The sequence below is a fragment of the Helianthus annuus genome, chromosome 1 (assembly GCF_002127325.2).
Source record: "Helianthus annuus cultivar XRQ/B chromosome 1, HanXRQr2.0-SUNRISE, whole genome shotgun sequence".
NCBI lineage: Eukaryota > Viridiplantae > Streptophyta > Magnoliopsida > Asterales > Asteraceae > Helianthus > Helianthus annuus.
This window is the reverse complement of record NC_035433.2, coordinates 3,529,920-3,555,065: the sequence shown is the minus strand read 5'-3', so window position 1 is coordinate 3,555,065 and position 25,146 is coordinate 3,529,920.

Below are 25,146 nucleotides of genomic sequence, written 5' to 3'. Positions count from 1 at the left end.
AGTCGTATTAATGCAATGAGGGTTCGGTTACAGGCTCAATGTTTACAAATCTAACATGTAAACTCTCAAGTGTGTGTGTGTGTGAGTTCTGGACAGAATGCTCTCAACACTCTCTCTCTCTCGGTGCAAAAATGGCAGAACTCCAGAACTTTCAACACATGCATGGGTATATATACCCAGCTCAGCAGGTCTGCTCGAAGGATTCGACAGATGGTCCGAAGGATCATCTGTCGACCACATGTTACACGAAAGATCAGCATGGACCTCGAAGGATCATCCTTCGAGGTCTAATGGTCGAACCATGGTCGAACCATATCTTTCGATCACCTCGAAGGATCAGGTGTATCCTTCGAGGCTATCCTTCGATCAGAACATCTTTCAACTGTTGTCCAAGTCAAACCGGAGGATGGTTGACTTGGTCAACTTACAACACAAAACAGGACATCGTTTATATCAGACCGAATACAGACAAAGTACAGACACAAGTGCACCAACACCCGTGCTACCCCTACTAACATTGTAAGTCCGCCACTGGAAACAATACCTTAAACAAGAGCGCGCATGGCAGAGAAGTTATGGAAATTGTCTGAGTATGTGTGTGGTTTGCCAAACATGTAAATCAAAATTCAAAATCGTAATTATTCTCAAATGAATTCGTGATTACTTGCTGAATTCAATGGATGAATTCAGTTTTGTAAAGAAATGAATTTATAATAATTGCTGGAATTTGGATAGTCTTTTGTTGACCACACAAGTTATTGGAGCCACACCATAGACTCGAACAACACCAATCCACACTAGGTCAAAAATAGTAAAGGCGATTCTCAAGCGGCTCGCGGCAATGCAAAGTACAAACTGCTATCAAAACGTCACATTACGCTCATTACTTTCATCCCGTGGCCGGACGCGAACACGATGGGTGCTTTACACCCTCTTGACTGCCACTGGATGTGCCTTGCCATATAGGAATATTCCTACGAAAAAGCTTACTTATAAACCTGCTCAAAGTTTAATGTTCCAGCCACACAACTTAGAGCTTCGATCTCTCATTCATCTTGGTTCCATTTTGGACACGGTTTGGTTCGTTGTGATATCCTCACATAGTAGAACACAAATGCCCTAAATAATAAGTATATTAATCTCAAATATAAATGATATTTGTGTCCAAAGTTAAGTGGAAAACATATTTTTCACCAAACTTCCAACAATCACCCGCATGAATGGAGATCGAGCCATACATTCTAGTGTTAAGATACAATTCCAGCGGTCAAGTAATACAGGAGAAGTAGGTGTTCTACGTAGACGTTATTACACATTTACACTTCACACACTAGTCTTCTTGGTCTAGTTAACCTCTCATTTACGTGTCTATTATGGTCGTGGAACACTATCCTAGTTCTGCGAGAGTGCTAGGAATTGTGCACCCCACAATTCCATTTAAAACGACCTCACTTCTCTCCCACATAGGTGATTTTACGTACGTAACGATCACATGGGTCTCGGTGGGATTATGTTCTCCCAACTGTGCATTTGTGCCTAAAAAACAAATACCAACAACAACAACAACAACAATAACAATAACAATAACAATGATAGGGGTAAAAATGTATTAGCATAAAATATTTCATCATATCTTGTTTATTGCTACATCATAAAGTTCAGTAAAAATTGTAGGTCCCTTTGTCTTGGAGGATGACGAACCTCAAACCTTGTTATACTAACCCACTAGCGAGTGCGGAATCCAAGCTAGTAAGCAAACCGGGATGAAACAAGTAGAAACACAAACACACAAGGGTTCACCGATTAACACCAATGTATTAATACGTATGAAGGTTTCAGTTACAAGCACAATGTTTACAAATCTAACATGTAAACTCTCAAAGTGTGTGTGTGAGTTTTGGACAGAATGCTCTCAATGTTCTCTATCTCTCGAGTGTGTGTGAATCTGTCTAAGTGTCTGTCTGTCTCATACACTGCATGGGTATTTATACCCAGCCCATGATGTCCAGTCCGAAGGATCCGATAGATGGTCCGAAGGATCATCTATCGATGACAAGTCAATCGAAGGATCAGCATAGACTTCGAAGGATGATCTATCGATCATCCATCGAAGGTTCATCTTTCGATCACCTCGAAGGATCAACATTATCCTTCGAGAGCTATCCTTCAAGCTATCCTTCGATCTATCCTTCGTCATAGACAAATATCTTTCAACATACAAACTGTTGTCCAAGTCAAACCAGGAGGACGGTTGACTTGGTCAACTTACAAGACTGACAAGGACATCGTTTACATCGTGACCGAATACAGACAAAGTACAGACACAAGTGCACCAACAAACTCCCCCTTGGCTGTAGCTTTGTCTTTATCTTCTAAAGTTGTAGACTCGTTTCGAACTTCGATGGTCTTTGGTCTTCGAGTTCTCAAAACTCTGATGTCCTATCAAGTCTTTATAGTCGGAGGATCTTCAAAGTCTTCACGTTTTGAAAGCAGAGAGTGTATCAACAAACTACCCGTATCATGTAGGAAGTGTGTTGACAAACTCCCCCTTGGCATAAGCTCCCCCTTGAGTTATGCTCGTGAATGACTTGGTCTTTATGAAGTGAGATCCTTGTGGTGTTGATGATGGCCAGCGGCAACTCGATCATCTTCATCTTTTGAGTGCCTTCTCGTCGTGTCTTCGTTCCAAAGCTTGTCATCGACCATGTTCTCCTAGCCTTTAGAATCTGCACATGCAAGAAATCTAAACGCGTAATGAGAACAACTGCTTGGAATAGTATAAACAAATGACACACGAATGACCATGTCATAATCAAACACCGTCCGACAGTTTGAAAGTTTAATAAATTTGTCAATTTTAGTTTTAACTTTCAAAACTTGCAAATTTCGACCGTTTATGAAGATTTAGTCAATTCGGTTTTCGTTCAGATTTCAGGTATCGAAGGCTCGAGCTCCAACATCGTACGATCGAAAATAAAGTAGAAATAAAATCTTTTTGGCTTTTATGAAGTTTATATTAAAACACACCTAAAATCTTTTTGGTATTTTTGAATTTAAAAGACAACAATTTAAAATCCTTTGAGTGTTATCAAACGACATCACCGCTAATGTCATGCTGATATGCACCAAACGACGAAACTGTTAAAAAAAACAATAAAAGTTAAGCAGTAAATAGATAAATATACACAAACATTCTTTTTGCGAGTTTCGAGGGTAAGAGAATCATATCAGTGTACGGTCATGCCAAAACACTCTTGTTGTTCAGTTAGTTAACATTAAGATAAGCATCCTATAACAATTATCGGTATTGTTGTCCACTTAAGCTCAACTTATCAGATGTAATCATGGCGAGGGGATACATTAAGGTATGATTTATACTTACGACCGGTGTTCATCCACATCACGACACATTCCCGTATCAAGGTATGCACGAGGGTTCATCTTACCGGTGAGTATACCGATTATCATCTGTTTGACCGTATAAAATGTGAGGTACTCACTTATTTTGATTTGAAAACAAGCCCTATGTGATATAATCACTTATTGATGAGGAACTTGATTTTCGTATGCATGAGGGCACAGGTGCAAGTCCGTGAACAGGTCAGTACTTCCGTACAGCAGAGAGACGAACTTGACACCCGGATAAATGCGATATTTTATCACTTATTTGTAGGGACATGTGATTGTTTATCACTTATTAAGGTCGAATGCAGTATGTATTATGTACACGTATGTATAGTATCATGGAAGATCTAGACTTGCGTCCCCGTTATTTTTCGGTAAAAGATACAACCATGATACCCAGATGATAAGCAGCATAAAGACCGAATATCTCAGAACCTCGGCAATCTATCAAACGAAATTTCGGTACTAAGACCATATGCCAATGAATGGTTCCCACCTGGTCTTCAGTCGATTAAGATTTATATCACCCTGCACACTTTAAAATGATTGTGAGCCTACCGATACATCTTATATAGAGCTGCTTATCGTTTTTCATTTAAGGTTTAAAGAGGTTTGGATAGACCACTGATGTACTATCATTTTCTCTTTTGCTCGCCAGGAAACTCATTTTTGTTTTTCTATTGTTTTGGTGTTTTTGAAATTTTTCGATGTTTTTGGATTTTCAGGTTTTTGGATTTACTCCCCCTAAAATCAATAAACTAAGATAAATTTAAAACACAAAGATATTTACAAAAATGATTTTCCGATGTTGGTTTTACTCTTGCTTGACCTTAATGCCGTTTACCAATAATAAAAAGTCAAATCTTGATTTGTCAAATGCTTTGGTAAATAAGTCGGCACGTTGGTCATCGGTGTGAACCTTAACAACATCGATTAGCCTTTTCTCAAAGCAATCACGTATGAAGTGATATTTGATTTCGATGTGTTTGGTCTTTGAGTGCTGCACAGGATTTCTAGTGATATCTAAAGCAGCAGAATTATCAACGTAAATAGGAGTAGTTAGGAATTCAAAACCGTAGTCCCGCATTTGTTGTTGGATCCAAAGAACTTGGGAGCAACAACTTGAGGCAGCAATGTATTCAGCTTCACATGTTGATGTAGCGACACACGTCTGCTTCTTGCACTGCCATGTGACTAGGCGATTTCCTAAGAACTGACATCCAGCCGTTGTGGATTTACCGTCGATTTTGCATCCGCCAAAATCAGAATCACTGAAAGCTACCAATTCAAAGTTATTATCCCTAGGGTACCACAGACCGGTGTCAGGGTACGCCTTCAAATAACGAAAAATCCTTTTTACAGCAGCAAGATGTGAGGCCTTCGGGTTAACTTGATATCTGGCAAGCAGGCACGTTGGGTACATTATGTCTGGCCTTGATGCTGTGAGGTACATAAGAGATCCAATCATCGCGAGGTAGTTTGAGGGGCTAACAGCTTCTCCCTTCAAGTCAGGAGTAATTCCGTGATTTGTTGGCAATGGGGTACCAATGGGCGTTGCATCAGACATCTGGAACCGGCTCAAGATGTCACCAACATATTTAGTCTGATGGATGAATATCCCAGACTCTGTTTGTTGTACTTGTAGACCCAAGAAGAAAGTCATTTCCCCCATAGCACTCATCTCGAATTTATCCTGCATAATGCGCTCGAATTCCCTACACAAGACATCATTAGTAGAACCAAAAATAATATCATCAACATATACCTGTACCAGAAGAAGATCTCTATCTTGTTCTTTGATGAAAAGAGTACAGTCGATAAGACCTCTACGAAAACCGTTCTCCAGCAGATAGTGAGATAAGGTTGCATACCAAGCTCGCGGTGCTTGATGAAGACCATAGAGAGCTTTGTTGAGCAACCAAACCCGATCGGGATGGATAGGATCTTCAAAACCTGGAGGCTGTTCGACGTACACCTCTTCTTCAACCACACCATGTAAAAATGCACTTTTCACGTCCATCTGATAAACCTTGAATCCTTTAAAAGACGCATAGGCTAGAAAGATTCGAATTGCTTCGAGACGTGCAACAGGTGCATAAACTTCGTTGTAGTCGATCCATTCAATCTGACGAAAACCTTGAACGACTAAACGTGCTTTGTTTCGGATAACAACTCCGCGGTCATCCTTTTTGCATTTGAAAACCCAATGGGTACCAATCTTCTTGTATCCAGCAGGTTTCTCCACTAGTTTCCAGACACCCAGCTTCTGGAATTGTTGCAGCTCTTCCTGCATTGCTTCAACCCAAGCATTATCTTTCAAGGCTTCTTTCCATGTTCTTGGTTCTTCTTGTGAGACATAACACGCGAAGGACCAATCGTTTTGTTGCCCGGATTCTCGAATAGCTGCATACAAGCCTGCATTGTTGTTGTTTCGCAACATGTTTCTTGTTTGAACGCCACTTTGCACATTTCCAATGATGTTTTGTTGAGGATGGGTATTATGAATCCTTGTTTCTGGATTATCTGGAACTGGAACATTTGTACCCAGGTTGTTGAGATCAACAACCAATTCAAGGCCCAGAATTGACGAAGAGGATGATGCAGTAGCCTCAGCTGTTCGATGGGCATCCACTGGAGGAGTACCCTCTGAAGTACCATGAACTGCTGTTGTTGGAGCTTCTTGATCTGCATCTACAAATTCATCATCCTCTGAAGATTCGTTCAATTCGTTTGCATCATGAAAATCCTCATTGTTGAGAGTATTATTGTTCACCGAAGAGGATGGTTCTTGATTAACAAGAATTGGACGAACCACCGGTGAAACTGTTGCATTGTCACTCTCGAAAAACATCCTAGCCGTAGCATTTTCTTCAACGGCTTCAACATTGATCGAATTGAAGAAGTCATCGTACTCAAACATCCAAGGTTGACCCGGATTTTTGACTGGCAAGGTGTGCCTTTGTACTCTGACCTCAGACCATTCCTCGACCCTTTTAGTCTCTAGATTCCAGACTCGTAAGTTAGGGGTGGCATACCCAAGAAAGTATCCATCAATTGCTTTTGCCCCAAACTTTCCATTAGGACCGATGATTGTGCATGGAGCTCCAAACGGTTCTAGATAAGACAAATCTGGTTTCCGTTTTTGAAGAAGCTCAAAGCAGGTATTGTTGTGTCTTTTGACTGTAAGGACTCTGTTCAATGTGTAACATGCAGAGGCCACAGCTTCAGTCCAGAATGGAATGGGCAACTGTGACTCTACCAACATTGTCCTAGCAGTCTCGATCAATGTGCGGTTCTTACGTTCAGCGACACCATTCTGTTGAGGAGTATAAGCTGCACTAAACTCATGAAGAATACCCTTTGAAGTGCAAAACTCCGTCATGGAATGATTTTTAAATTCAGTACCATTGTCGCTACGTATCCGCCTAACCTTCAACTTATACAAATTCTCAATCTGAATGATCAAGTTTTTGATAATACCAAAGGTTTCACTCTTGTGTGCCATGAAAGCTACCCAAGAAAATCTTGAATAATCATCAGTAACCACGAGACAGTATTGATCACCCCGAATACTCTTGTGCTTGACAGGACCGAACAAATCCATGTGCAAACGTTCAAGAGGAACTGCCACTGTGTTGATCTTCTTTGTAGGGTGCTTCTTCTTTGTTTGCTTTCCTTTCTGGCACGAAACACAGACGTCTTGAAGATGGAAATTTTTAAGAGGAACACCATTCACCAACTCATTTGATACCAAATGATTCATTTTGCGTAAGTGAATGTGACCCATTCGTCTGTGCCAAGAGATAGTGTCTTTTTCTGTGGCTTTGGAAACGAAACAAGTTGCTTGTGCAGACGTAGTAATAGCTTGGCTCATATCAAGGACGTACAAATCATTTATCCTTGGAGCCGACAAGAGAATCCATTCTTTTGGGATTTTGAAGCCGGGCTTCAGCACGTAACATCCATTAGCATCAAAGTGTACTGAGAACTGCTTGTCACAGATTTGAGAAACACTAAGAAGATTGTGATCAAGTTGTTGCACAAAGTTGATCTTGTCAAAGCTGACAATCCCGTTGGATATCATTCCTTCACCCGTTATATATCCACCTTTATCTCCAGCAAAAGCAACATAACCTCCTCTAATAGATTTAACGTCGTAGAGAAACTTCATGTCGCCTGTCATGTGCCTGGATGCCCCACTATCAACAATCCAATGACTACTGACAGTTCCTCCTGGAACACCCTGCACATGAACTCAAATGAATTAGTTGGAGATGGGGACCCAAGCCATTGTGGTCTTGGGTCTTCCATTTTCATCAATGACAATAACTTCTTGTCTTTGATGGTTGGTGAATTGTGATGGTCCCCCTGATTCAGTAACCGATTTTGGTTTCCAGGTCTGTTTTGTTTTACCAGTGTCTTTCTTTAAAAGTTTAACTTCTTGATTGTTTGAAGTTTTAGAATTGTCTGGTTTTACAGCAACAGATTGTTTTTGAACCACATCAGTTTTAATTGCTTTTTCAATCTTCTTGACCTGTTGGCGTTTCTGTTTCTTTTCCCTTTCTTTTACAAGTCGGGGATCTTGTTTTGTGAAAACAGATGGCTTACGGTCAGTCTTGCCACGGGGATCATCAACCTTTTCTTTTTGTTTATGAAGATATGGGCAATTTCGAATTATATGCCCAATGGTTCCACACTCAAAACATGATCTTCGTTCTACAAACCCCGAAGTATCATGTGATCGCTTAGCCGATGATGTTGAACCTTGTGAACCCGAGGTACTAGGCTGTGAACTGTTTTGTTCATTTCTTTTCAAAACAGTAGCTTTCTTGACAAAATCTAAGTTAGATTTATTTTCAAACGTTTCAATTTTGTCCGTTCCCGTCGATTTCACAAAGTTAACGTTTTTCTTCTTCTTTTGATTCGGCTTCTTTTGGACTTGAGCCGGTGATTTTTCTTTGGGCTTGGTGTGATTTTGCTGTGTTGGCACTGTTGGTAATTTCTTGTTACCAAATTGTTTTCGAATTTTAGCCTTTGGAATAGGAGGACACTGTGTAACTGTAACACGTGGTCCTGTCTTTCCCAAAAACTTACTTGTCGAATTTTCAAAGACTTTACAGATTAAGGATTGATTAACATTCTTAATGGGAAAATCTTTGTCTGAGTAAATTTTATCATCACCAACAAGAGTGTACAGCAAATTCACACTCTCCGGCTCTTCTGCAGATGAGGACTCAGTTGCAACAGTCTTAGCGGGTTGTACAGGGGGATCACATAAAATGTGATTCTCGAGAGGTATGTCCTCATTTTTGACTACCGCATCAGACTTTGCTGGGATAGTATCATCAGATTCATCATCAGAAGAATCAGCATCCTCAATCACAACTGGAGGATCTTGATTCTGTTCAGCACTTACAAATGTATCTGCTGACACATCTGAATCTGAGGATACTTCTTTTTGGTATCCGAGTCCTGCAGCAAATTCCTTAACATCTAGAGGCACAGACGGTTCAAAGAATACCCTGTCCTCTTCATCAGGCATGGCATCATAATTATGTCTCACTGGTGGTGGACACTTCTTGTAGCCTATGCATGTGACATCTCTCTTTTCCTTCTGAACATCAATGATGTGATCTAACACATAGCTAGAGCTCAAATAACTGTCTAGCTTGAGTTGGATCGCATCACTTTCGGTTTTCACACAAGCCATCTCTTTTTGCATAATCTCAAGGCGAGATATATACAAATTAATATCAGTTTGTTTTCTTGAAACCATTTTAGTCAGTTCAGTTTTATCTTTCTTTAATGTTTCAATTACTGACTTAAATTCTTTTTCATGGTTTTCATAAAACATGTTGGCTTCTGTGCATTTTGAGAGATCCACAGTCAACTTCTGATTGTGGATGAATGTCACATCATATTTCTCTTGCAAAGCCTCACGCTTGCTTTGCAAGTCACACCACTCAGCACTCAAGGAACTATGTTTGTCTTGCAAGTCAAACAAACTAGCTTGTAAAGCATCATGTTTGGCTTGCAACTCAGACATGTTTCCTTCTAAGTCAGCATACCTAGCATGCAACCTAGCACATTCATCACAATTAACAGCAGTGGGTTCATCGACACATACCTGACTTGATGAACCGTCGACATTAGCCATAAAGGCTGAATGGAGAGAAGACGAAGTATAAGCAGCTTGATCCACCAAAATAGATCTTCTTTGAGTTTCAGCTGCCGCTTCCTCCAAAAGCCCATCAAAGTCAGCATCATCCGAAACATTAGATGTCTCACCCACATGATCATCACCAGAATTGGATGATTCTTCATCAACACTTCTGCTGTACCCAGAAGAGTCTTCATCTTCAGACGATTCACCACCACTGGCAGAAGATTCTCCACCACTGGTGTGAACTAACTCCTTCACAATCTGAGCAAAACATGCTGTTCCATCGGGAGCATCACCACCCAACTGGATTGACCAGTCACAGCCTTCATCCACCTGAACTACAAGAGCCCGGTTGGTTTGGTTGTTGACAGGCACCAATGTACGCTCATTGTTTCTGTTCTGCTGATTGCCTTGATTTCTGAAGGGGTTTTGGTTCCCGTGTTGAGCTGGCTTTGTGCACTCCCTTTTAAAGTGACCCCGTTCACCACAGTTGAAGCACTTAACAGCTTGTTTATCGAACCCATACTTGGTGTCTCTCTTACTTTCCAAGCTGGTTCTTCCAGTACTTTCCATCCAATCCTTTGCTCTTCTCACAGCACTCGCAAAGGCCCACTTGATATCCATCAAGTCCATCTCTTCTTTATCAATCTGCCGGTAGTCTTCTTGTGTCAGATTAATATTGCCAATCTGACCTTCTATCAACCCACAGTACGCGCTCACTATAGTGTTAAGCAGCTCCATGTGTTCCTTAGCTACTTCTACACTGACTTTAGAAAAGCTTGAAGTGTCGAGCTGTACAGTACTTGGCTTTGATTGTTGACCAGCAGATGATGTTCCTCCATAACATGCACGTTGTGTTTGAGCAGGAGGAGGAGGAGGAGGTGGCTGTATTGGATTTCCATACATGTCTGTGGTGGGAGGTGGCTTTACAGGAACTTGCACCGGATTGCCATACATATCCGTGCTAGTGACAAACGCTATTTGCAAAGGAGCATGTGGACCTGTTCTTGCAGACGAAGTATTGGAAGTTCCACAATACATTTCAGGATTCTGTGGCAATGGAACTCTCTTCGCCTTTAATGTTTCCTCCTGATCCTTGTTTTCCAGAAGCTGCACGAAGTCGTTGATATTTGTAGTTTTCAACACTCCGTTATACTTCAGGATTTCCAAGAAACTACTCCATTGGGGAGGCAAAGCATCAGCAAACTTTTTGACCACTTCTGCTTGAGTTGTCGTCACACCAAAATTATTCAGCTCAGTAAGCAAATGATAAAATCGACTTGTCATGTCTCCCAAAGACTCCTTATCTAAGCATGTGAAACAGTTGAATTCTTTCTTGAGCAGATCATGACGCAGTTGACGAGTCGCTTCATTTCCTACTCCCCTGGTTTTCAATCCGTCCCACAGCTTCTTCGTAGTCTTGAAGCTGACAAATTGATGATAGATGTCTTTGCTTAACGCCTGAGTGAGAATGGCGTAGGCTTTCTTCTCCAGATCATATATTTTCTTCTGATCCTCTGGAAGATCGGCAAAACTAGCAGTTGTTGAAGCAGCGACTTCGATAGCTTGATCAAAGTCTGTGGTGAAACGTATCCACAGCTCTGTATTTTGACCCAGAACATATGTACGGAATCTATCAGCCCAACCTGGATACTCGTTTAAATGCATCAGCTTCGGAGGTCGATTCAAACTTCCTGTTTCACTTTCGCTCAGTAAGATACTTTGGATACTAGGAGTTTGATTCGAGACTAACGCCCATTGATTTCCCTGAGAAGATGTCGATACCGGAGACTCGGCCCATGAAGGCGATAGACTTGTAGACGTGTATTTTCCACTGTCTGGCGCCGGTGTACCCCACCATGAGGGAGTGACACCTGAACTTGTATATTTACCACTGTCGGGGGCCGGATTCCACCAATTCGGATTCATGATTGATAAGCAAAATAAATGCTAAGTAAGAATTCCGAAAGATCACACAGTTGAAGGATCCTGGTCGAAAGATCTGAAATCACAGAAACTAGTTAACAATAAACTGACCACAATCGAAAGATCAACTATTGTTCGAAGGATCAACAGTACTCGAAAGATTACTGTTGAATCTCGAACAATAATTTCGAAAGATTCAAGAACTCGAAGGATTCCCTTTTGAAAGATCCTTATCTTTCGAGTTAAATCCCTATCTTTCGGACACTTATCTTTCGAATAGATTCCTTTATCGAAAGATATGTTTCAGACTTCGAAGGATGGGTCGAAGGATAATAATCTTTCGAGCCTTCCTTGATGGAAAGATAGTCGAAAGATGATCTTTCGATGTCGAAAGATATCTTTCGAGACCTTCTGACACAACTGACGCTGATATGACAGGTTGGTGAAAAGGTGATGGGTAGGTAAGTCAACTTTCGGCAGAAAGGATGTGCAGGCTGTACCTTTCCCACCAACTTTGAAAAATTTCCCAAAATGGATAACCTTATCCCCAAACCAGTCACCGGAATCCTTGACCGGAAATATGGCCGGGAAACACAAAGTCACTTAAAAACAAGTTTTCAAGTTACCCAACCTAACCTTGAACACTCCCGAAGGTTTAGAAACCGTTTTTCAGTTCTGAGATGCAAGAGAAACCACCAAAACGGGTGCTAAACCTAGTGTTCAAACACACCAAGAACTTGAACAAACCCGGTTTTAAACAAGGTTAAGAGCCTTGGCTCTGATACCACTTGTAGGTCCCTTTGTCTTGGAGGATGACGAACCTCAAACCTTGTTATACTAACCCACTAGCGAGTGCGGAATCCAAGCTAGTAAGCAAACCGGGATGAAACAAGTAGAAACACAAACACACAAGGGTTCACCGATTAACACCAATGTATTAATACGTATGAAGGTTTCAGTTACAAGCACAATGTTTACAAATCTAACATGTAAACTCTCAAAGTGTGTGTGTGAGTTTTGGACAGAATGCTCTCAATGCTCTCTATCTCTCGAGTGTGTGTGAATCTGTCTAAGTGTCTGTCTGTCTCATACACTGCATGGGTATTTATACCCAGCCCATGATGTCCAGTCCGAAGGATCCGATAGATGGTCCGAAGGATCATCTATCGATGACAAGTCAATCGAAGGATCAGCATAGACTTCGAAGGATGATCTATCGATCATCCATCGAAGGTTCATCTTTCGATCACCTCGAAGGATCAACATTATCCTTCGAGAGCTATCCTTCAAGCTATCCTTCGATCTATCCTTCGTCATAGACAAATATCTTTCAACATACAAACTGTTGTCCAAGTCAAACCAGGAGGACGGTTGACTTGGTCAACTTACAAGACTGACAAGGACATCGTTTACATCGTGACCGAATACAGACAAAGTACAGACACAAGTGCACCAACAAAAATCGCTATGGAGCATATTTTTCCCCTAGAAAGGTTAAACAATACAATTGAATCCAAGTTACTAACACTCATAAAAATAAAATAAAAATCTAGGGTTGTTGAATGGGTTGTGTTCGTTTGTTGAACCAATAACATCCGTGATTTTCGAGTATGTAGTTGTTTCTATTTGTTATTAGGTGAAATTCTTTCAAGTTCCATATCAAACGAATGAAGAAGATAGGAGACGCAGGTTGTATGTGTTTCAAAAAGCTTTTATAAACATGTCTTCCAAAAAGTAGGTATTGAGGCTTGTTATTGTTCAAAAAGCTTGTGCAGACCTGTTTTGCAGCATGTCCTACTATTTTAGTCATAACAATTAGTTTTGGTTTTAGAGAAATGTTTATGATGACCAGGCCAATGTTGAGCCTTAATGGGCACTGTCATTTGTTAGTGGGTTAGTTTAATTCACACTATTTGGTCATAATAAGTCATTTTGATATTAAATACATGTGTATGATTGATAATACGCTTTTGCGACTTAACATGACCTGTAATGTTTTAGTGGGTTAATTTAGGTTACGCAAGACGACATTACGTCATAACACATCACTTGGTTATTAAAGACATAATGAGTCGTTTTGGTATTAGAGACATGCTAATGACGAGTCATGTGTTATTGAGTTAATTTAAGTTACACAAAGCCACATTAGATTATAACAAGTCATTTTAACATTAAAATACATATGTATGATTAATGACACGCTTTTGAGCCTAAATGGGCCTTGTAATGTTGTTAGCGGATTATTAGTTGCACGGAGAAAGGAAAATCCAAGTCGTTTTAGTTTAAAAAATACATGTGATGATTTTCAGTCTTAATGGGCATTGTAATGTGTTAGCGATTTTTTTAGTTGCATGGAGAAAGGAAAATCCCATTTCAAAATCTAATACCTTCTTTTTTTTCTTGGCCAAGCATTAATCTAGAGGGCATATTAGAACACTTTAGAATTCCTCTAGCACATTTAGAACACTTTAGACTACAATTATTTAACCAAACATCTTGTAGATAAAAGTTTCAACTTCTAACTTTCCCTATCATTATGCTAATATGAATTGGTTTAGTGAACTATTTTATTTAGAGCAATAACAATGCACTTGCTCTTTGTAAAATCTAATTGCTGTATCTTTGCATATTTTGATAATTGAACTCATGGTCGGGTTTAGGAAAACTACTTATAAAAGTCAACCTCATGTCATTTCGGAGACTCGGTGACCATATGGGAAGAACCATCAATGACTCCATCCACCAAGTAACGCGCACCACAACTTGATCCATGACCCATTTTAGCACGAACACGCCTGTGGGTCCCATCCTCCGGCTCTTTCCTCTTCTTTTTTGGGTCCATAAATCCGCTTTCAATAGCTTCCAATGCTTTTGTGGTCAACAAACGGTTTCTTCTACTCTGTCGTTGACCATGGGCAAGAGGAGTCAACGAGTCATTCTGGTTGGTGGTTGTTTCAGATAAAACCGATTGCTTAGCAGGAGATTGTTTTTCATCATCATCTGAACCTGGACCTACTCTTGGGTTGTTCAAGTCGATCACTATTTTCATACGCTTCTTCTGAGAACATGCAGCATCTTCCATGTCTTCATGTGCACCACAGCTGTTTTCATTTTTAATATTATCAACAGTTTGACGTTTTGTTTTTCGCTTGAGTACCAACTTCTGATTTTTTGCTACTTGCTCGTCTGTAGAGGGATCCATTTTGGTATTTTCCGCTGTGTTAAGATTCACATCGTCATTCTGAGATTCTTCTATTGTGTCATGTGTAGTTTCTCCAGATACATTAGCTGATGCTTGCATATCAGCAGGTTTAGAAACAGTCAAATTTGTGAGGTCTCTGACTTTAACAATCCCAACCAAACAGGTATCCACAACTGTGCATTTCATCAAATCTTGTTCATCATTGTCAGGTTCGTGTTCAAGAAGGTGCGGTTCAGATGCAACTTTATTCAGCACTTCAGTCAGCGAGTCAAAATATTGACTTCCTTTGACCAGATCCCTCCTTGAAAACTTTGTCACACCAGGTGCAAGAAACACTAGATTCTTCGAGTTTTGGAACGCATAGTTTGTAGCCTGTTCACAGTGCCATCCTCTAGCTAAAAGACGAGGCCACACAGCAGCCCAGAAGAACTCACTTAACCGCGCTTTACTTAATCCAATGCGATCCTTCAAAATATCAACAATTTCTTCCGTTTTAAGAGAAGAGCAAGTAGATTCTACTTTTTTGCTGCTTAATCGCGTTTGGGTCTTGATAGTAAGGTCGTCTTTTCCTTTCCCAATGGCTACGGCTTCTACAAGAAGATCGAGGCCTATTGTATCTCTTAAACTGAACACATACTTCTCAAATGAAAGTTTACCCTCCTCAAACGTTCTAATGACCTGCAAGAAACCATACATTAATAACCGATGTTTCAAAGTGTAGAAAAATCAGCAATAAACAAAGTACCTGTGTCAACTTAGCTTTACACTCATCAGTTACATTAGAAAGCGAGCGAGACAAAAGCTCGTGCAGCCACCCTCTGAAAATCTTTTTTCCAGGAAGGGACTTGCTAATTTTTTTCTTCCGATACATTGACCATGTTTGGTGTTCACTGCTTCTGTAGAACTTCCCATAGTAATAAGATATAACATTTGGCATACCTTTATTCCCCATGAACTTGTTCACAACACGAAGATTCTTACCAAATATATATAAACCAAGAACAAAACTATCATGTTCAATCGCGCTCCAAGATTCTTCAGTTTGTGAACAAGGAACTGGAACCAAATCGTTGTCTGTTTTCCCGCCCTTAGCATTTGCTTCAATATCCATGGTTTCTTCCTTGTTCTTATGTTGACTGTGAACCCATGTGACAGGAATTGACAGACCACATTCACAGACGGGTACCTTCTTGAGTTGGGATCGCTCGCTTTCTGTCATCAAAGATGGGATTTGTGCCTGGTATTCATCTCCAACCCGCGCGATCTTTTGTGGCTCTCCAAAGATGTTACCAGTAGCAGAATATTGTTCAGAATGGAGCCATTCGACACGTTGATCAACATCTCTATCCATCTATCCTCAACTAAACATGAAAACAGACAACGTTACTTGTTAGCGTCATGTTTCAATCAAAACACAAGTTCTTGATTGTATGACTAAACACATTTTTGTCCCCAAATATCTTTTATACTATTGGGAACCTAATTTTCCCCTCGAATTTTAACGCGATTTACGACTGTTCCAAATCCTTGCATCTAAACAGAAACTTTGTTGCATTTATGTTGGCAAATTTCAATCAATTCAATAAATCAAGTTAAGTTATTCCATAATTAAAAAAATTAATTTAGACGATTAGCTCCTATAGAAAATCAAATTCAGATCTATAATGAGCCCAAGAATCGAAACAATTTGGTAACTACTTGAACACATACAACAATACCAAATTGAACAGAAATTAACATAAAAAAACAGTGAATGCCCTGAACATATATTAAAGTATAAGCATCGATAACTAAAAGCATTCGCGATGAAAACATAAACAATTAGATCAAACCTATATAAGTTTAATGCTACAGCAACGAAAAAATATATCAAAAAAGCTTACTAAACTTGAATGTAACGAATCCCACGTGACGACGCAAAGATTAACAGATACATTTTTTGCATCAAATAGATACATTTTTAATTATTGTTTTGAAGATTAATTTCTTTGATGAACACACAATGATGATGAAGAATGCAAGAAACAAAGACATAAAACAGTAGTTGATGATCATGAAACAAAGAATTCTACCTTTGAGAAATATTGCAAGTGCACAAGTTGTTGTTGTTGTTGCAGCCTGAGAGCGTTCCTGAGGAAACTGTGATTGCAGAAAGAGAAGAGTATGTGTTCGGGTATTTATAGAATAAAAAGTGACGACTAATCGGCTTTTCTTGGGGTGGATTTTACAAGTCACAAGACCAAACACGTCTGACCAACACCTTATAAACATTTTTATTTGTCTTATTTAAAGTTGGATTAATATATGTTGTTTGAAAATTTTATAATTATTGTAATCTGTCTATAAGCCCACAAGCTATTTACTTATATTTGAATGCATGTATTATCCATCCTGAATGGTTCATCCATGTCTATGGTCTCTCCATTTTTTATACTAATAAAATCACATATTGATAAATTATCATATAGGGAAGGATCATCAGAAACTCCTTTTAACGAGAAAACTAAAAAACTTTATCTGAAGCTGTATTACACGTATGTAATACATATATCCGGAACTAAAAAACACGTTGTGGACCACAGAAAAAGTCTTCGCGGTCAGCAAGGCCAAAACGATATGTAATACATGTTATGTTACACATGTGTAATAAAACGTTTTTTTTTTCCAAAATTTTTATTTTTTCGTATAATGCATATATGCAGTATATCCATAAAATATATATATTTTTTTAAAATGCACTTTATCACATCTAATTATAATAAAAAAAACTCCAACTAATGCCACATGCCATCTTCTTATTCAAAGTTATAACTAACGCCACATGACATTTTCTTCTTTAAATCATTAATTAATAATATTATTTAATTTATATGTAATTCTAATTAATGACTATTAATAGTATTATGCAAATACTTAAAGTTTTTATTAGAATACTTCAATTTTTTTAAACTCTTTTAACGGCAACTATCTATAATTTTAAAACCTATGATTTTAATACTTATCAAAATGAATAATCATGCTTAAGTTTTTTTTTTTTATATAATATGTAATTTTCATATTCCACATATTAGTTGTGCTTTCCGATTTATTTTTGTATTTCACAATAATTTATCTTTAAAATGAATATTATGAACCACTCAGGTCAACCACATACTTGTAAAATAGGATTTTTGTTTCTTTTTTAATGGGAAGTGTTTGAATCTTATTTATATTTTTTTTCTGGTTGTAACGAGTTCATGTCAAAACAGGTGATTTTTTTTACAGGTCAAAAGGATTTGAGTCATGTTAGGCCAACGTTTCAACACCTTTTGTGCATTCTATTTTTTTATATATACATTTTGTAATGTTTGATGTATTGTTTATGAGTAGCGAAAACATATTATCAAAAGTATGATATAAGATTTCTTTTTAATAAAACGATTAAGAACATTTTAAGCATTCAAATACTTTTGACACATTTGGTCATTTCACTTTTTTGTTTTTTTTTCTAAAATGAAACATGTTACTCAGTTGATCTTTCCGACAAAATACGACTTTAATTGATTGTTTCCACTATCATACATGAAAATGTAATTTCGGTCCTATGATGTATTTAGAGATTTATATTATAAATATATATATACACACAACCCTTGTAATACGCGGGTCTATAACCTGGTGTATAATATAAAAAAAGGCTCTTGCGGACCTCAATGACTTTTCCTTGCGGTCCTCAGCGTGTTTTTCAGTTAGTTTTTTCGTTTTCTCATTTAAATTGAGTTTTCTCAAGATGCTCTTCCTTAACATGTATGGTTTTAAACTTTCCTATTTATAACAATTGGTTATATTATTTGTGAATTAAAAATAGAAAGAGATTAATAACTTTTACATTATATATTGATTCATCTCTTCACTTAGATAATCACCAATAATAAACTTTTGGGTGTTCATGGGTAGTCAGTGATAATTTACCAATTGTATGTTTTATGGCAGCCACAAGACCAAACCAGCTAACACGTTTAACCACCATTTTATAACATTCTTATTTGTCTTGAGTTTGAACTGCTGGTTGAGTTTGAGGTAAGGGTGAGCAGAAAACCGAAATAACTGAACCGTAACCGAAATAACCGACAAAACCAAACCGAAACAAAAACCAACTGTTCGGATTTCAGATTTTTAATAACCGAAAATTTCGGTTCGGTTTTTGGATAACCATTTTCAATACCCGAAAAAAACCAAAACGAAAAAAACATATATTTTACATTTAAATTTAAGTTGTTTAAGTGTTTAACCCATGCTACTATAAATTATTAATTTTATTCTTGAATATTAAGTATTTCTAATAAAACATTAACATGTTTGTTTATAATTGAGATCGTTTATTTATTGCCTACAACAAATAACAAAATTTAATATTAAAATTAAATAATCTTCAAAATATTATAAAAGAAAATGTCTTGATAAAAACTTTGGAGAAACACAAAAATATATTAGAAGATTAGCTTTATGTGAACATTATTAATTAAAAAGACTAGGTTTATGTGAACATTCTTAATTAAAAAGGCTAAATATAATAACTTAGATGTAAATATATAAGAAAGATCCTTAAATTTTAAATTATATGTTTTATTTTTTAATCTTACATAATTTTGTTTCAAAAACCGAAATAACCAGAAAACCGAACCGAACTAGTGTAAAAACCGAAAAAACCGAATCCGAAAAAACCGAAACCGAACGGTTTTCAAAAACCGAAAATCGACAATTCGGTTTCGGTTTTAGTTTTGCCCAAAAACCCGAACCAAACTGAACCGTGCACACCCCTTGTTTGAGGAACTTGTCTCTTTTAAGCTTCCAATTTTGCAAGAGTTTTGGATTTTTGGATAACTATTGGAGGCCTCATATCAATTTTAACAATTTTGTTTATTTTTATATTTTGCCTCACATCTCTCTTTCCTCAGCTCTTTAACTTTCTATCTGATCTTTCACCGAGACTCTTAGACCTCTTTGGTCTCTTTTGAATTTTGATCTTCTTTCTTCATGGTGTATGTCACCAACAAAGGACTCTTTTTGTTTTTCAACTATAGCAATGGCCCTTGTATCATCAGTCCTTTTCTTGGCAGTTGCAGCTCCTATGGCTATCATATCTGGTTTTTCAAGCTTCTCCCCATTTTTGGCATCAACAGTTTCCTGTCTAATAAGATAATTATGCGACCAAGGCCTAGGGCTGAAGAGCCAAATATTTGCCTAATATTTTAGCATCAAAATTTGGGAGGTAGGATTGGAATGTGACATCCGGTATTTTTCCAGATCATTATCCGCACTGTAATTAAAACGTGTTATTACGTGATGGTACAATTAGACTTAATATATATGTGATTAGAGCCAGATTGTGCAATGGATGTGCAAATGGTAGATTTAGAAAAATTATTGTATTATGTAACAATATTATACCCAAAACGAACATTGGTGACGACCCAATTAGTGTTTAGAAGTCCATGAATTATCCAATATGTTTGGTTTGATATGGAATAATAGGTCATAAGTGGAACTTGGGTGAAAACACAAAAAGACCCTACGTTGTGGTTTTTGTTTGGAATTGTCCAGTATTCACATGCGTTTTAGATTTTTAACGATTTTAAAAAATCCTAGGTACTACTAAGCACCAAATATTATTCTACTAGTAAAATTTTGATAAAACTAGTGGGAAAATAATAATTCTCAATTTTTTGGGTTTAAACTGTTGATTATATCTATAAACATGGGTCAAAATATAGAACCTAATCATGTTTATTCAATCAACGTAAATATAGATACCAAGTTAGAGACACTTACTTGTGGGAGGGGTCATCTTTGAAGACGAAGATAATGTCATGATTCCCGTTATGGTACCTTGGGTTGATGGATCACCTTAGAGAGAATTTTAGTATTGGTGTTCTTATGAAGTTGTTCATCTCTTATGATCAAATATATATATAACAGCAAAATGAATGATGATCATCGGTTATGAAAACTCTTTACATTCTCCATTAAAGGTACCTAAAGGGAAATCATAATTGACCCTTAAACTAATCAATAATTACAATTACTACCATCAAGTAATTGTTGGGACTAGTTATGTCACATTGGTAATGTTACCAAATGATCCGTAAGGCTACATCAACGGATTATTTCTAACATTCTCCCACTTGGCCGAGTGATCATTTGTGATAAGTATAAGTAAGTTTGGCCAAGTTAAAACATTAATCAATGTTTCAAATTGAAATTGCAACAGAAAAATACAGTCATTGAGTTATTGTCAACTCAAGACCCCCATTAATTATGTTACAACCCCAAATCAAAACATACGTAAATTTAAGACCAAAATGACTGAGGTAAGCCCTTTGAAATTAATTTGTATAATTCTTGTCTATATGTCATCAGGTGTACATACGTATTTATAGACAAACAAATTGTGTAATTGAGGAAAAAATAATAACTAATCATTCATATGTACGATATGCTATTATGTAAGGCCTTTAGTAAAACCCGTCTTTATTATGAGCTCTTAGAAAGACTTTGAGTGTAGACCTTAGTTAACGGATCCGCAAGCATATTATGAATGTAAATGTATTTGATACAAATATTTAGTTTCCTCTTCTTGTTCATAAACGAACAATAATTTTGTATCGAAGTTTAATGCAGCACCTCTCGAACTGTTACTGTTCGAGGAAATAAGGTAGCTGACTTTTCACAGTAAGTCTTCAATATAGTATTTATATGGAGTTAATAAGTTTATGAGTCCACTGATAAAATTTCAACAACATTTAGTGACGATTGCGTTGTTAATTAACAACATATTATGTCATTATAATTTAGGTTGTTGTTAACAGTTTCTTATGACTCCTCCATGAGATAGATTTGTCTGCGGACATAAGGATTACCACAAAGTAACTTTTAGTTTCTTTTGAACATCATAAAATCAAGGTAAGAATAATCAACCTCTTCTTATAGTCTTTCTCGTTTCTTAAAGATATTGTAAGATGCTTCACAATAATCTAGAGTGATCTAATGTTCATCATTGTGAGCAATATCTAAACGAGTATAGACTTGAACCTTCATAAGGCTTCTAATTAATGAAGCATAAGGAAGTAATCTCATTTATCATTTTATCCTCTTAATGAGAGCAATATTGTTTGTTACATATGTAAGGACCCACTTTGGAGTAAAGCTTATGGCACGAAACTAATGCCCCAATGGGTCTATCTCGGTGTATTTTGATATCTCTCACGTAAGTGATATTTCCGAGATTCATTATATCAAAATATGTGTGAGAAATTATTTGACTTATGTAACATATACTTATCAAAAAAGGTGTCATCTATATAAGGACAAATTTACATTAGTTGCTCCCACTCATCCTGAGGTTGGTACACATAAATCCACTTAATTTGTGATGAAAAGAATTGCATTAAGATTTCGTCACATTTTGATGTTTGCTTCAACCCATATATGGATTTCATCGACTTAGAAACTAAGTGTTCTTGACCTTTCAGTTTAGAACTTTCAGGTTGTTTTGAACATGTAAGTCTTTGTTTAGGGAAAGTTGTTTTAATATCTATTTAATGTAGCTACAAAAGATTATAAGCTACTAGAACAAGAATGATCCTCAAAGAAACTTTTTGTAAGAAAGGTAAGATGATTCTTTGATAAATAATTCTCTTCTGAGCATAACCATTAACAATCAATCTTGTTTTTAGTGTCTTAACGTTTTCATTTGGATTTAGGCAATTCAACCAAATCCCAAACGTTATTTTGACACATAAAATCAAATTTGTTAATAACAATCTTTATTCCATTTAGAAAATTGATTAATGCTAATGGCTTAATTAGAAAAGGTAGGAGCAGTAAACTTTCTAATATCCATTTCAACTTCAGTCAAGGAGGATACATAATCATCAAAGTTAAACCTAGATGACCTCCGTAGTTGATTATTGGGTTGTATTAAGAGTTTCAATTTTATGGATTAACTCTTGATTAAGTTGCTATCATTTTCAAGATTCCAAGTGTGTAAGAGTTGGTGGAGTATGGTGTACAAGAGGTGTAATCAGAGTAAAATTTAATAAGTCTCTTCCCCCCGCCTCTTGTACTTCTTGCAAGTCATGATAAGGACTTTTACTACTCCCACTAATTTTAGAAATCATTAGAAATTTAGCATGCTTATGGTCAACATTAGAAGGCCAATAGATTCTAATAGAAAAACAAGTTAATGATGTAACTCATTGTAGTTTCTCTGTTTGAGGATTATAATTTTGGTAAGAAATCTGAGTGTGCCCACGTTTAAGCAACAATGAAACTTTTGTTAGAGTAGCAGTAGATTCTTAAAGAGAAAAGTTGTGAAGAAACAATGTCTTGTATAAGAAGTACAAATTGAGGTAACAACAAGTTTTCACTCCCCTACCTCTTGCAACTTTCGCAAGTAAAGATTAAGACACTTAATGCTCCCACTAAACTTTTAGATCTCTAGGAATGCTACAAGATAAGTTTCAATGATGTACGTGCTATGGGAACCTGTCACATATGTCAGACTTGATTTCCTTAATGTCCAGATGTTATAAAATTTTGAGGGACATATTTAGAAGGAATCATAGCATATATGAATTAATTTCTTTAATACCTTTATTCATATAAGACATATTAAATACAAGTAAATATTATGATAAATGAATTATGTCTGAATATTCCATTTTGGGATACGTTCCAATGAAATATAACTTCTAATGGAACTTAATTTATTCCCTTAGCCATTTAAATATTAAGGCTTATAACACATACTCATAACTCACTAAGAATGAGATTTGATAATATTTCATCCTTCATTAACCTAGTCATGATTTCTCATGAAATTTGGTCTTAATGGATGGAATTTGTAAGTCTCATTTTTCTTTTGTTAAATTTTCATTTTCATGATAACAAAAGGTTGTGAAAAAGTGTAGCATCATCTAGTTCTATCTTATAAGGTTTCTATCCAAATTGAGATGACAAATAATATAAGAGTTTAAGGTAAGAGTGACTTTGTTTTAACCATGCAAACCTCACAACTGTCATAATGTAGCTTTTATATTGATACTAAATTCTGAATAATCTACATAATATATAAGGTATCATAAAGCCCAATTATAAAACAGTTTATTATGGTTCTTATAGTCTTAACATAAAATTTTGCCACTAACTCTCATATTAATTATTTGTTGATTTCTGGTAAGGAAACACATAGAACTAGAGTCAACCGGTCATGTGTTGGTTAGAATATTACCATTAGCAGACTTAAATATCATAAATATCTTACTACTTATCTTAGCCAGCTGTTCCATTGAATTATGGATAGTCTCGATGCTAATGCCTAGTTTAATGGCATAAACTTGCTGTGAGACTTTCCTTTGAAGAAACTTATAGCTGGAAGTAGTAGTTATACACTATCTCTGAATCTTAAAAGGATCCTCCTTTCAGGTTTAGTGGCGGTGAGATGAACAACATCTAATTTTCCAGTTTCGTGCATTCCTTTTCCTGTACATATGCTGCTAATCAACACACTCATTTTCCTTTGGTACTCTTGAGTGTTATAGTTGATTCTTAAGGAAACTTATGGTATTAATGGAAAAGTTATATGTAATGCACCGGAAAAGTGTACTGATTTCCATGTGTAAACCTTTAAATTATGGGTCATGGTACTGTACATCATGATGTATTCACATATGCCACAAACTTTGTAGTAAGAATCTAGAGTAATGCAGGCGTCTTAAGAGTTATTTTGATTCTTCCAAAGAAAACAAATTAGTCTTAGGAAATTTAGAATCTAGAATAGCTCACGTGACAGCAATAATTAAGTGAGTTCTTGATTATCATAAGAGATATAATGTTTGACTTATCCCACTAGTCATGATCTAGTTTTCTTCTGTAATACTTTTATCATAAAAGAGCAATAGGATTGTCATATCTTAATAGATAATCAACAATCCAATAAGTGCAAATTTTGTATGAACTCTTTAGTAAGCAAAACGTTTTAGGTTTTGAAGTTAGAGTGGATGAAATAGATGGGATACAAACTTAAGAAGAAGCTTAGAGTGATTTACATTATGGGATAATCAAGTAAGACGGACACAAATTATTATATTAAAGATATAGTCTACTATAATACCAAAATAACAGACTAATTTAAGTTCTATCTGAATTTTGGCTTCGATTTAGCTTTGACCAAAATTCAAACACATTATGAACATAAATAAATAACAGATTGTCTTGATGTTCTACATAAATTTGGCTTCGCTTTGGCTTTGACCAAAATTTATGTATTATGAACATACATAATTGACTAACTTATTGTTCTACATGAACTTTGGCTTCGCTTTGGCTTTGACCAAAATTCATGTATTATGAATATACGTAAATAAAACCAACTTAATGTTCTGCCTAAAGTTTGGCTTCGCTTTGGCTT